At 34.6% G+C, this 13,321-nt stretch overlaps 1 protein-coding gene across 2 annotated transcripts in view; it reads left to right on the forward strand.

Moving 5' to 3' along the window:
- Positions 1–13,321, forward strand: part of CFAP299 (cilia and flagella associated protein 299) — a 515,701-nt gene that overhangs the window by 448,272 nt on the left and 54,108 nt on the right. The window lies entirely within an intron of this gene.

A 13,321-nucleotide genomic window follows, 5' to 3' on the forward strand; every position in this document is an offset into this window, starting at 1 on the left:
CATAAGGATCTTGCACCACTTGGAACTTGGTTTGTCTAGAAGCCACAAGAGCAGTCCATCTGACACATTCTCTTCCCACTGTTCTTTGGCCACCAACCAAAATACAACTCTGTGACCGGCTCACGCTCCTTTACTCTCCTCACAGGTTTATTCTGGGATCCCTTCTACCCATCATTCTTTTTACCATGGACTTTAATGTTTTCCTCTGGAGCTGTGAGCTCTTCACATGGGAACTCCTCTAGTCACAGATCCCATCCCTCTGCCTTATTTTGAAAAGCTCTCAAGCTTAATATCTTATTCTATTGTCTCTCAACTGACCATAGAAAACAAAAGCAGAAGCAGCATTCTGCTTGGACTCTTCACTATCATATCCAGCTCAGTAGTTGACATTTGCAACAATTCCTGACACCCCTGCCATCTTCTATCCATACTCACTGCTATTATCTAAAGACTTCCTAACCCATCACCACTTTCATGGACTTATCTTTATCCTATCTAACCTAGATGCATGGTGTAGGATTTAACTATTCTCTTAACAATAATCCCCACTGCCCAAGTCTTTCTGTGCGTTGTTTCTACCTGTCCTGCTAACTAACCCCTCCAGGTAAATGTCTCTTGCCTGTACCTGTAGCCAGATCTCTGAATACTGCAAAAGGAAATTGAAGGAAATTTCACACGGGTGTGGGTGGCTACTACTAATTTATAGTCTCCAAACTCAGCTGGAGTGGCCATCAGCCACCAATTTGTGGGCTTTTTCTTAACTCTTAATTTCACTAACTTCCCTCAAAATACAGTGTCTGTCCTTGAACTCTTGCCTTACTTATTTCATACATGTTGGCACTCACCAGAGTTCATCCTTGGACTTCTTTTCTTACCATATTCATTCCTTGACTGTTTCACTCACTTCTCCAGAGTGGAGTAGTTTTCACACTGCAACCTGAGCACAGATAGCTCTCTTATTTCAGACTCAATTATCCCACTGCTTACTTCAGATAATCTCTTGGCATCTTATGAGCACTATCAATATAACTTATTTCCAAAATTAAATTTAGTTTTAATCTCAAGCTTACTGTGCCTTTTGTATCTGCTCCCTTGGCAAATTGCACTGCCCCTGCCACCCAAGGCGAAATCCAGATGTTAATCTAGACCTCTTCCCCTTCACTACCACCCATGTAACTAATAATTTACTAAAAGTATTAGATTCTATGACCTTAACAGCTTTGTTTATGTTAAAGCAACTACAAGCTATTCCTTTCAGTTGTTGACACGGAAGCATGAGTCTTTAATAATTTTTTAAAGAAAATGTGATGACATTATTATACCTAACAAAGTAACTCCTTAACATTTGAATGTTAACCTAGTTAATCCTTATTTTTCTTTCATTGATTGTCTGAAAGTTATCTTTTCAAAGTTGGTTTGACCAAATCAAAATCCAAACAGTATTGTTTTCTTATTCTATCTTTTGTGACTCCTTAAGTTTGTAAAGCCCCCTTCTTCTTATCTTTTTTAGGCTATAGATTTGTTGGAGAAACCAGTTCATCTGTCTTAAGAGATGTCTAATATTCCAAATACAACTGACCCCTACCATACTGCTTTTTGGTATACCCTACCTCTATCCTTCTATTTCCTGCCGGCTGGCTTGATGAAATTCAATGTTGTTGTTTTTTTTGTAGGTAAACATTTTCAATACATGAAGCTCCGTGAGCTTCATCAGTAGGTTTAGATAATGTCTAGCTGATTACTCCACTATAAAGTTTCCCCATGAATGCACACCCTGTGATTTTAGCACAAAATAATGGAGGCTACCTAAATATTTTTACTAAGGGTTGCATAATGGTGGTTTTCTAATTCTATTATTCATTCTGCATTTTTAGCTATACTTCTTCCAAAATGGATAACTCTCTTTATCACTTATTTGATTATTCTAGAATAGAATTCAACTCATGTAGAAAGACAAACATTTGATTATTTTTCCATAATTTATGAATGAAGTACAAAGCCAAAAACACAAGACTATGCAGAAAATATCAAATTGTTTTCAAAGTGCTATACTGATTTATACCCACCAGAAATTTACATAAGTGCTTTGGTTAACCTCTACTCTCACCAACACATGCTACTAACAAACATTTTGCTCTGTCATAAGTTATAAATATCTCCTGTTGTGGCTTTAATTTTCATTACCGTGATTACTGATCACATTGGGCATCTTTTATTGGTTGTTCAGATTTCCTTTCTGTGCAGTGTCCATTAAGATTTTCCTCATTTTGCTATTCGTTTATATTTTTCTGCCTAGTTTACATTTTTCTGCCTTTTTAATTCTTTTTATTTTTATATTTTGGATATTGATTAATCTTTTGCCTATCACATGTCTCACAAAGTATCATCTTCCAATGTGTAAGTTTCCTTTCACTTCCTTTACATGGACTTTTGGTAGTCAGAAGTCAGAAGTTTTGATAGATTAATGTGTTTCATTAATCTTTGCCTCTGAGGTTTGCTTTTACTTCTGTGTCTTCTGTTTAACAAATCCCAACCTTTCTGGAGGTCAATTGCTTATTATGTTGTATCTTGAAACTGCCTCAATGTAATATTGTATATGGTGGTTAGGTAAGGGTCCATTTTTTTATTGTTTTCCATTTCGCTAATAATGTGTCTTGGCAAAGCTTATTGTGTGAAAGGCACACTGTCTCCTTGTGCACGTCTGCAACATCATTTGTGCCGGCACTTCATTCTGTATGTGTTGGTTTGCTTCTGGCTTCACTCTAGGTTTTATTAATTCCTCTCAGAAACAACAGAATCTTGTTCATTTGTTATGTTGTCATAATAATTCTTGATACAAAGAAAAGACAATTTATTTAACTTTTTTCTTCTTCAGGAGTATCTATGCTATGTTTGTCTTTTACTGTTTTATATAAATTTTAGAGTCAGTCATAAAGTTCACATACAAAATGTAATTTTGATTGGAATTGCTTTCAAGTTGTGACTAATGTATAATTAATCGTCATCTTTATAATATTGTCTTCCATTCATTTATTTATATTTATTTATATCTCCTTAAATGTCTTTTAATAATATTTCATTATTTTCTCCATTAGAGAGTTTTATTATTTTGTGTCTTTTTCTCCTCAGTGCCAGATAATACATGACTTTTTAAACAAAATTTGTTCTAGTCCAATGATCCCACTAGATAGTTTTTTACCAAATGAGTTTAATTTAAGTGAACTATCAGAATTAAACTTCAGATTTTTTCACATAAGAGATTTCATGCCAATAAAGGACTTAAACAGTTGTTGCTAAGGGAAAAATATCTTTGATACATAGAGTTCCATACGTGGTTCAATTGGATAAAAAAAAAACTTCAAAGATTTCATAAGGTCTCTGTCTATTTGCTTACCTCTTTTACATGCTACTTTCTCCTGTGTAGGAAAGGCCATTAGTTCTGTGATTAGGATCCTGTGTTGCATTTTTACTTGGAAAACAGAAATATCAACAGACAGTGACCACTGTTAAAGAATGCAGTGGTAGAGAGGGCTCTGAGCACTTGATCATTCTGTCAGTTCAGACTCCATTTGGACCCCAGTACCTTCCCCTCAGCATACCTGTACATAACTCATAGTAGCATGTCACAATTTACAAAGCTCCTTTACACTTCTCTATGACAACTTCAAGAAATAAGTCCAACAGCCATTATTCCTATCGTCTGAGAGAGGAGAAAATAGAGTAAAGCACTTGCTAAAAGCTCACAAGCTAAATGATGAATATCAACAAGTTCTTAGAAATTATAATGCACTGCTCACCTCCAGGACAGTATTTTGGGTAAAAGCTTTGTATCCCGAGAAAGATTACACTTTATAGAATCCTTGAGCTATATTCTAGCCGCCCCCCCCATTTAGGCACTTAAATTTCTATATTTATATATTTTTGAACAAATATTTAAATCTGCCTGTAGAGTTCTATCCATTCCCCAAATGGGATAATCAGGAGGAAATAAAAAAGTTCTCTTTTTGTTTCTGCTGAGAAACTCCATGAAATATTCATACCCTGGACCAAAGAATGCCCCTTAATCCTAAAGCTTTGGGAAGTATTATTGTCAAATTTCCTTCTCAGTCCTATTGTCTGTTTTATTAAAAGGTTTAACATGCCAAACCTGTGAGGCTAGAATTATAAAGTTGTGCTTATCCTGTATCCTGTGCTTGAGTGCATTCTTGTGAAAGCATCTGGTAACATGGGCAGAGTCCCATGAGTTGTTTTTTTTTTTAAAGGAGTAAATAAAGTTAGTTTTTCTGCAACTAGTATAGAAAATTTTGCTTATTTTAAAGTTATTATTAACATTCCATGTCTAAATATGATGACTGACTAGCCATCAGAATATCAGGTTAGTCTCTTCAACAGACATTTGCTGAATTTGAAAGAGGAGGGAAGCTTTGGGTGAAAGGATGCTGACCATCTAGCTCTTTGATAAGCAGAGTGTAGTTCATCTACCTGTAGCACTTATACCACTTGGAATTCTGAAAGAAATGAAGCATATCAGGCTCTTTCCCAACCAGTGAATCACAGTCGGCATTTATAACATGATCCCCAAGGTTTCAATATGCATATTGAAATATTAAAGTTTGAGAAGCTCACTTTAAATCTGAACTGTCCAGTAGGAGAGACCCTAGCCATGTACAGCTATTGAGCAGTTTGAATGTGACTAAGTGAATGTGATTAACCCTGAATTAAGGTGTGCTGTAAGTGTAAAATATGTACTGATTTTGAAGACATCATTAAAAATATAAAATATATAATTAATAAAGTCATGTGAATTGCATGTTAAATAATATTTGAATGTGGTAGGTTAAATGAAATATATAATTTAAATTATTTTCATCTACTCTTTCACTTTTTAATGTGAAAAGAAAATTTACATTAAAAAGAAATGTACTAAAGAAATTAGTACATTTCTTTTTAGAAAATGTACTAATTCAAAATGATATATATGGCTCACATTCTATTAGAAAATTAGAAATGATATATTAGAAAATTCAAAATGATATATATGGCTCATATTCTCTCTCTCTCTCTCTCTCTCTGTCTGTCTCTCTCTGTCTCTCTCTTGTGCTCTCTCTGAAAGAAGAGAGAGCACTTTTTTTGCCTATTTGTCCCCAACCCAGAGGTTTAATCCTGTCCCAACTTTTAGGACCAATAATGATCTTAGACATGATGTAAGAAGCCATAAATCCAAGATCACCAGTGAGTAGGATCTGGCCGCAGACACGTTTTGTTTGGCCTATACTATGCATTCAAAAATTTTCCAATGTTTTAGAAACAGGAGGTATCATATAAATATTATTGACTTCCAGATTATTTTAAATACTACACGGGCCTTCATTTCTTATCACACCTATGATCTAGAATTAAACAGCAGCTGCTTCTCAAGATGGGACTTGTTTTCACAAGATGGACACAGACTGACCACTCACCTGTACCAGCTGCTGCCTCATCACCCTCCAGTCACTCTTTCATGGTACCTATCAAATTCTAGACTTTTGAGTTTGTTACTTCTGGTCTCAATTACTGTCTTAGATTTTAAAAGTTATATTTGCTAACATTATGGCAAATTATCTCAGTCATTGTCTCCCTTGCTCAACCACTCTGAGTGGGTTTAATTTTAGTCTTGGACTCTTGTCAGTTTGTTCCATATCACTAGTTAACAAAGCTGGACAGAGTCAGAGTCTGAGAGGATTATTATTCTGATAAAAATTAACTCAGCACTTCTTGTACACAAGGCACTGTGCTTAATTACATATATACACACATATATATACACACATACACATGTGTGTGCATGTACATACATAATTTCACTTACTCTTTACAACAGCCTTATGGGTAGAAATCTTTTTCATAATTTAACAAATGTATCACAGAGGTGTTAATTGACTCAACCAAAGTTACACAGGGACACATTTGCACTCACAGCTGGAAATAAAAGATCAAGTAAATTCTTCCAATCCATGAACACGGTATATGTTTCCATTTGTTTGTGTCTTCCTTGATTTCTGTCTTCAGTGTTGTGTAATTTTCTGCATACAAGTCTTTAACCTCCTTGGTTAGGTTTATTCCCAAATATTTTATTTTTCTTTTTGTTATATCGAATGGGATTTTTTTCTTGATTTCTGCTTCTGCTGTTTCATTGTTGGTATGCAAATTAAAACCACAATGAGATACCACTTAACACCAGTCAGAATGGCTATCAGAAACAAAGAAACAAACNTTTCCATTTGTTTGTTGTCTTCCTAGATTTCTTTCTTCAGTTTTATGTAGTTTACAGATATACAGGTCTTTTAACTCCTTGGTTAGGTTTATTCGCAGTAATTTATTTTTCTTTTTGCTATATCGAATGGGATACTTTTCTTGATTTCTTCTTCTGCTGATTCATTGTTAGTATATAAAAATGCCTTTGATTCATGAATATTGACTTTGTATCCCACTATTTTGCCAAATTCATTTATTAGGTCGAGCAGATTTTGGGTAGAGTTTATAGAATTTTCTATATACACTATCATGTCATCTGCAAACAATGCCAGTTTTGTTTCCTCCATTCCGATTTGGATGCCTTTTATTTTATTTTCTTGTCTTTTTACTGTGGCTAAAACTTCCAATAATATATTGAATAGAAGTGGTGAGAGTGGAAAACTTTGTCTTTTTATTTTCCCAATTTTTTTATTTATTTTTCAAGTACAATTTTCTGTCTATTACTCCCATTCCATCCCCCATCCTCCCATCTCCCTCCCATTTCCACCCTTCTCAGTTGTTGTCCATGTATCCTTTATATAGGTTCCTCTAAATTCCTCCCTTATTTCCCCTGAAATTCCCTCCCCTCTCCCCTCTGGTAACTGTCAGCGGGGTTCTCTATTTCAGTGTCTTTGGTTATATTTTGCTTNGATGGACTTACATGAATAAGTATGAAGGACACATGGACAATAACTAAGATGGGGGACGGAGATGGGAGGGGGGTGGGGAGCACTGGGGGGGCAGGGCGGGGAATACAAGAAAGAAAACTGTACTTGAACAAAAGTTAAATAAAAAAAGAGAGAGAGAAAAAAAGATCAAGTAAAGACCTATGGAACCCCAAATGCTGTAATTTTTTTTATAAATATATGATCTACTTTAGAACTTTGTCATGAAAAAATATTATTTTCTTCTTTTGTCTCATATCCATGTTCTAGTCATTGTCAGTTAGCATATTTCTTTACAAGACCTAATTTGGGGTTGTTTTTCAGAACTCTGAGCAATCCTGCTGTCCATAGTTAAGACTGGGGAATTGCAGCCATCCTGTACCCACCCTGGCCACTTCCTCCTTTCATTGGGCTTGGCAGAAAGCAGCCCTTTGTACTTAACCAGGCTTTTATTTTCAGTCACTCTGAATAAAAATTTCAGTGTCCCGCAGCTTTGTGTTTGGAAGAGCTTTGGTCGGAACTGAAAGTGGCCTTTAATTGTGGCTTCAGCCTAAAAGTCTTTAGGAAAAAATTGGCCCTGACTGAACCTCAGTTATGTCCCAGAATACTTTTAGAATCTATTCATACCCTCTAAACTGTGGTTCACATAATTTTGTAATATTTACTTGGAATTCTTTGACAAATAAATTTAACTGTACAATACTTATCTCATTTGGCTTCTTTTTATCCCAATCTAAACATTAAATGACATCTTTCATGGATAACTCAAAGATTAAGAGAGGCCTCAAAAGGTATATTTAGATGGACTTTTCCTGCCTCTCTATAAAACCCAAATATACTAGAGACAATAATACTTCCTAAAGTTTTACTGAAATATCTATCTGCATTATTCTATGGTAGAATTTTATCTAAGCCCTATTTAGTTCATTGCTTTTTTAAAAAGTCAGGCTCCCAGAACAATCACCTGGTAGTCTCTTTAATTGTCTAGAATGTGTTTTCCTGAAGATTATGTCTTTGAGTAAACCTTAAGTGAATAATTAGAGGTCTGAGACAACCTCAAGTTTATTGACTGTACTTAGTGTGGTTAAGATGGGATTATTCCTTACACAATATTTTTTCCAATGTTTAAAAAAATTTGGTAAAATATACATAACATGAAATTTACTATTTTAGGTATTCTATCAAGTGGTATTCAAACTGTGCAACTTTCCCAACTTTTTCTTATAAAAATTAAATTTTTTTGAAAAACCTCAAAGAATAGTACACTAGATACCAATATACTTAGCACCAGACTAAACAATTGTTAATATTTTCCAAATTAGCTTCAGTTCTACAAAGTACGTTGGTTGTATGTTTGTGTGTGTGTGTGCTATTTTGAAGTAGCTTGCAGATTTCACCTGTAAATATTTTATCATGAATTTCATAGGAATGAGACCATTCTCTAATATAACATCACTGTTATTATACATAAGGAAATCAATAGTTATTTCCAATTCTCATATAACATCAAGCTCATATTTAGGTTTTCTTAATTATTCTCAACATATATTTTATAGCTGGTTTTGTGAACCATCACCTAATTAGCCTACCCGCCTACCCCCACTTTCCAACAGGATATTTTTTTTGGTCATGTCATTAACGTGTTTTTTAAGAGTTATTTATTTATTTAAATTTTATTTTTCAATCACAGTTCACATTCAGTATTATTTTGTTTTAGTGTCAGGTGTACAGCATAGTGGTTACACAATCATATGCTTTACACAGTGTACCCCCTAATATTCCAGTATCCAACTGGCACCATACAGAGTTACTATACTATCTTGACTATGCTTTACTTGACATCCCCAAGACTATTTTGTAACCACCAATTTGTACTTAATCCCTCCACCATTTTCACCCAGTCCCTCAAGTTGGCTCCCCTCTGGCAACCACCAGTCTGATCTCTGTGTCTGTGAGTCTGCTGCTACTTTGTTTGTTTGTTTTGCTCTTCAGATTTCATGTATAAGTGAAATCACATGGTATTTGTCTTTCTCTGTCTGATTTATTTCACTTAGCATAATACCATCTGGGTCCATCTATGCTGTCTCAGATTGTGAGATTTCACTCTTTTTTATGGCCAAGCAATATCCCTTTGTATAGCTGTGCCATAACTTCCATAAATACTTGTCTGTTGATGGGCACTTAGTTGCTTCCACATCTTGGCTATTGTGAATAATGCTGTAATGAACATAGGGGTGTATGTATTTTTTTTGAATTAATGATATTGATATTTACATAAGGCCAGATGCCTTAAACATGTAAGATACATGTATCTTTTGTAATTAGTGTTTTCATATTCTTCTGACAAATACCCAGAAAAGGAGTTCCTAGATCATATGGTGATTCTATTCCTAATTTTTTAAGGACCCTCTATACCATTTTCCATAGTAATTGTACTAATTTACAATCCCACCAACAGCAAATTTGCTTTAATATTGTTGTTTTTGTTTAATTTTCTAAATTAAAAAAAGGGATTTGGTTTTTTAGTACATTTTATTGGTTATACTATTACAGTTGTCTCAATTTTTCCCCTTTGCTCCCCTCTGCCCAGTGCCCGCTTCCTTCCAGCAATCCCCACCTTAGTTCATGTCCATGGATTGTGATCTTTGGACATGAACATGTAAGATCTTTGGCTTCTCCATTTCCTATACTATTCTTAACATTCTCTGTCTATTTTGTATATACCAGTTATGCTTCTTAATCACTGCACCTTTTCCTCCATTCTCCCCATTCCCCTTCCAAGCTGATAACCCTCTAAATGATCTCCTTATCAATGATTCTATTCCTGTTCTGTTTGGCTGCTTAGTTTGTTTTTTAGATTCAGTTGTTGGTAGTTGTGATTTTATTGCCCTTTTAATGTTCATAGTTTTGATCTTCTTCTTTTTCTTAAATAGGTCCCTTTAACATTTTATATAATAAGGCTTGGTGATGATAAAGTCCTTTAGCTTTACCTTGCCTGGAAGCACTTATCTGCCCTTCCATTCTAAGTAATAGCTTTGCTGGATAGAATGATCTAGGTTGTAGGTCCTTGTTTTTCATCGCTTTGAATATTTCTTGCCCATCCCTTCTTGCCCACAAAATCTGTTTTGAGAGATCAGCTGACAATCTTATGGGAACTCCTTTGTAGGTAACTCTCTGCTTTTCTCTAGCTTTTAAGAGTCTCTCTTTTTCTTTAACCTTTGGCATTCTAATTATGATGTGTCTTGGTGTGGTCCTCTTTGGGTCCAACTTCTTTGGGACTCTTTATGCTTCGTGGACTTGTATGTCTATTTCCTTTGCCAAATTAGAAAAGTTTTCTTTCATTATTTTCTAAAATAAATTTGCAATTTCTTGCTGTTCCTCTTTTCCTTCTGGCATTCCTATGATTCAGATGTTGGTACATTTGGAGATGTCTCAGAAGCTCTTTGGCCTATCCTTATTTTTTGCTTTTTTTTTTTTTTTTTTTTTTGCTGTTCTGGTGAATACATATTTCTTATGTTCCAAATCAATGATTTGAATCTCAGCTTCATCCCCTCCACTATTTGTTCCTTGTAGTCTTTTCTTCATTTCACTTAACGTAACCTTCATTTCTGCCCAGGGCTTTTATATACCATTGCCATACTCAATGGGTTCTTTGAGCATGCTGATAACCAATGTTTTGAGCTCTGCATCTGATAGGTTTCTGATGCAGATGTTTCTGAAACATCTCTGTTTCATTTAGTTCTTTTTCTGGGGTTTTGTTCTGTTCTTTTATTCGGGCCATATTTCTTTGCCTCTTTAATTTGGCAGCCACCCTGTATTTGTTTCTGTGTATTAGGTAGAGCTGCTTTTACTCTGTCTTAGTAGCATGGCCTATTGTAGAAAAGCACCTATAAAATGTGTGGGGTAGAGCCTTAGGTAATCGCCAGGGGTGAGCAACCCACTTCACTGATCTGTGGCTCTGTGTGGGGGAATGGCCTGGAGAGGGGACAATGGCGGAAGAATGTATTTGTTATAACAAAATTTGAATAGGGTTACAGTTATAGTGAAAACTCTACACTATACCACAATTTCATGAATGTAGCCTCAACTCCTTAACAGTTGAGAAATAGTTACGTTTACAGAGTCCTAAAATTACATTCAGCCCTTTGAAGGCCACTGTGAGGCTGAAGTGGCCCCCAGTGAAAATGAGTTTGACACCTCTGGTGTAGAGCTATCATGAATTATAGACAACTTCCAATGTACAAATAAATGTGCCAAAATATTACTTGTTTATTGTTTGGAAGTCAAAACCATTTTCCTAAAGAAACTGCCAGTTAATTTTCAGAGGCCATCTCACAAAATGCCAAATCCATTATTTCCTTTAAAATTAATTTTTGTATATATTAAGAAGAAACTTAAAGACACCAGATAAATATTTCTACCTTCTTACAATTTCCCTGTCTCAGCTATATGAGTATCATCTCATTTGGGTTAATAAAATAAGCTTGGGCTCTGGCTGGTGTAACTCAGTGGATTGAGCGCGGGCCTGTGAACCACACAATCGCGGTTCGATTCCCAGTCAGGGCACATGCCTGGGTTGTGGGCCAGGTCCCAGCAGGGGACTCACGAGAGGCAACCATACATTGATATTTCTGTCCTTCTCTCCTTCCCTTCCCCTCTAAAAATAAATAAATAAAATCTTTAAAAAAATATGCTTGGGTATACCAAGATTATCTTTCTACAGATACTTTATCTGTGGCCACCACAGAACCAAAAAAGCAAAGTAACATGACATTTTAGGGAACTCATCTTGCTCTCCAGAGTAGTAGACAATAATCAGTTTCTATTCTTAGAAAACACATTAGTCAATGAATTTCAGGTAAATTTTGTTCAAAATTCTAGCATTCATAACTTAAGAACACTAGATATCTAGGACCAATCTAAAAATCTAAAGGTGCTTGAGTGTAACTCTCACAAATAGAGGAGAGTAAGAAAGGCTTGCTGTAGGAGGAAAGGGCAGATGCAGCAACAGAAGTGGGACTAGGTCCTCGGGCTTCTCATTTCCAGTCCAGATGCTTAACATTCTGCTAAGTACTTATCATGTGAGTCCCTTCATTTCACCTTACTTTCTTTTTAAATATACCATTAAAATTATGTTATTTTAAAAACCATGCTAATATTATTATAAAGCCCTTTTATTATATTATATTCTAAGTCTGAACATTTGCCATTGATTCACAAAATTTGTTTTGATGGTAGTAGAAAACAGTCACTAGATTTTGAACTGTCAGCAACCGTTAGAAAATCTTTATGAGTTCTCCACATCAAAATCCATCTTACTACATTAAAAATTTACAAAGCAATTAAAATTTTAATACAAGCTTTTATTTTTTTCATAACTATCCAAGTTATATATAGTGTAATATGTATAGAGTCTCTAAATTTTCTTCTGCTTTAGTGTGAAATAATTGTTTTTATATTATCAAGTGCCCACTTGGTTCTAGTTTCTTGCATAAAAGGATTGCATTGGGCAGTACATTGGGATGCAAGAACTTGTGCTGAAACTCTAGAACTTCAACTGCCAAGTTGCTTATAAAATTAACTTCATTCCATTTTTACTAATTTATGTGATTGAATAAAACTATACAAGACCAGTTCCTTCAAACAATACATGATTTCATTTTGAAATATTACACAATTTTAATAATATAAAATTTTAAAGAATTTCAAAACCAGAACAACAATTTGAAAGCTTGAATTGATGTTAAAGATTTTATTGTAAAGAAAATAATCAGTGTACTATTTTACATTTTTTCTATGCCTACTTTTAGGAGTAAAATTGATCATTTGAAAAAACTGAATAACTAAGTTCAATTTGATGATCTCTCAATTTGTATCACAGCCAAACCTGAGGAAGAATGAAGCAGAAACCCCAATTTAAGTATGCCTTATTCTGGTCTATTTCTATGAAAAGATATAGGAAAGATCTCACACACAGTCCTAAGTACACTCAACTAAAGTAGTCAAATCTAACTGCAGTTTTCCTGAGCATTTGAATTCGGGGACAATTAATATAATTAATTAAATTTCAGATTTTTTCACATTAGCAGAATTAGATGTTATTTGACTATGAAACAGTGGTACAAGGTACATGTTCAAACTTTTACATACATACACAAGTATAGTCAAAGTCTGTTGACATTAATATTCTGAGTCATTTGTGTTCAATCACCCATAAATTTATGAAGGCACAACAGAAGTTAACTTTTTTGTGACATGAATCTAAAAATCCCATAGAAATGTTTTTCACATATAGCATGTTTACTTTCTATCATATTTATATTTAATTTTCACTTATTTTTATATAATCATTTCCTAAAGAATGTGAACCATATATGCCC

Source organism: Sturnira hondurensis, unplaced genomic scaffold (genome assembly GCF_014824575.4).
Source record: "Sturnira hondurensis isolate 20B ecotype Veracruz unplaced genomic scaffold, ASM1482457v3 Scaffold0007036, whole genome shotgun sequence".
Classification (NCBI taxonomy): Eukaryota; Metazoa; Chordata; class Mammalia; order Chiroptera; family Phyllostomidae; genus Sturnira; species Sturnira hondurensis.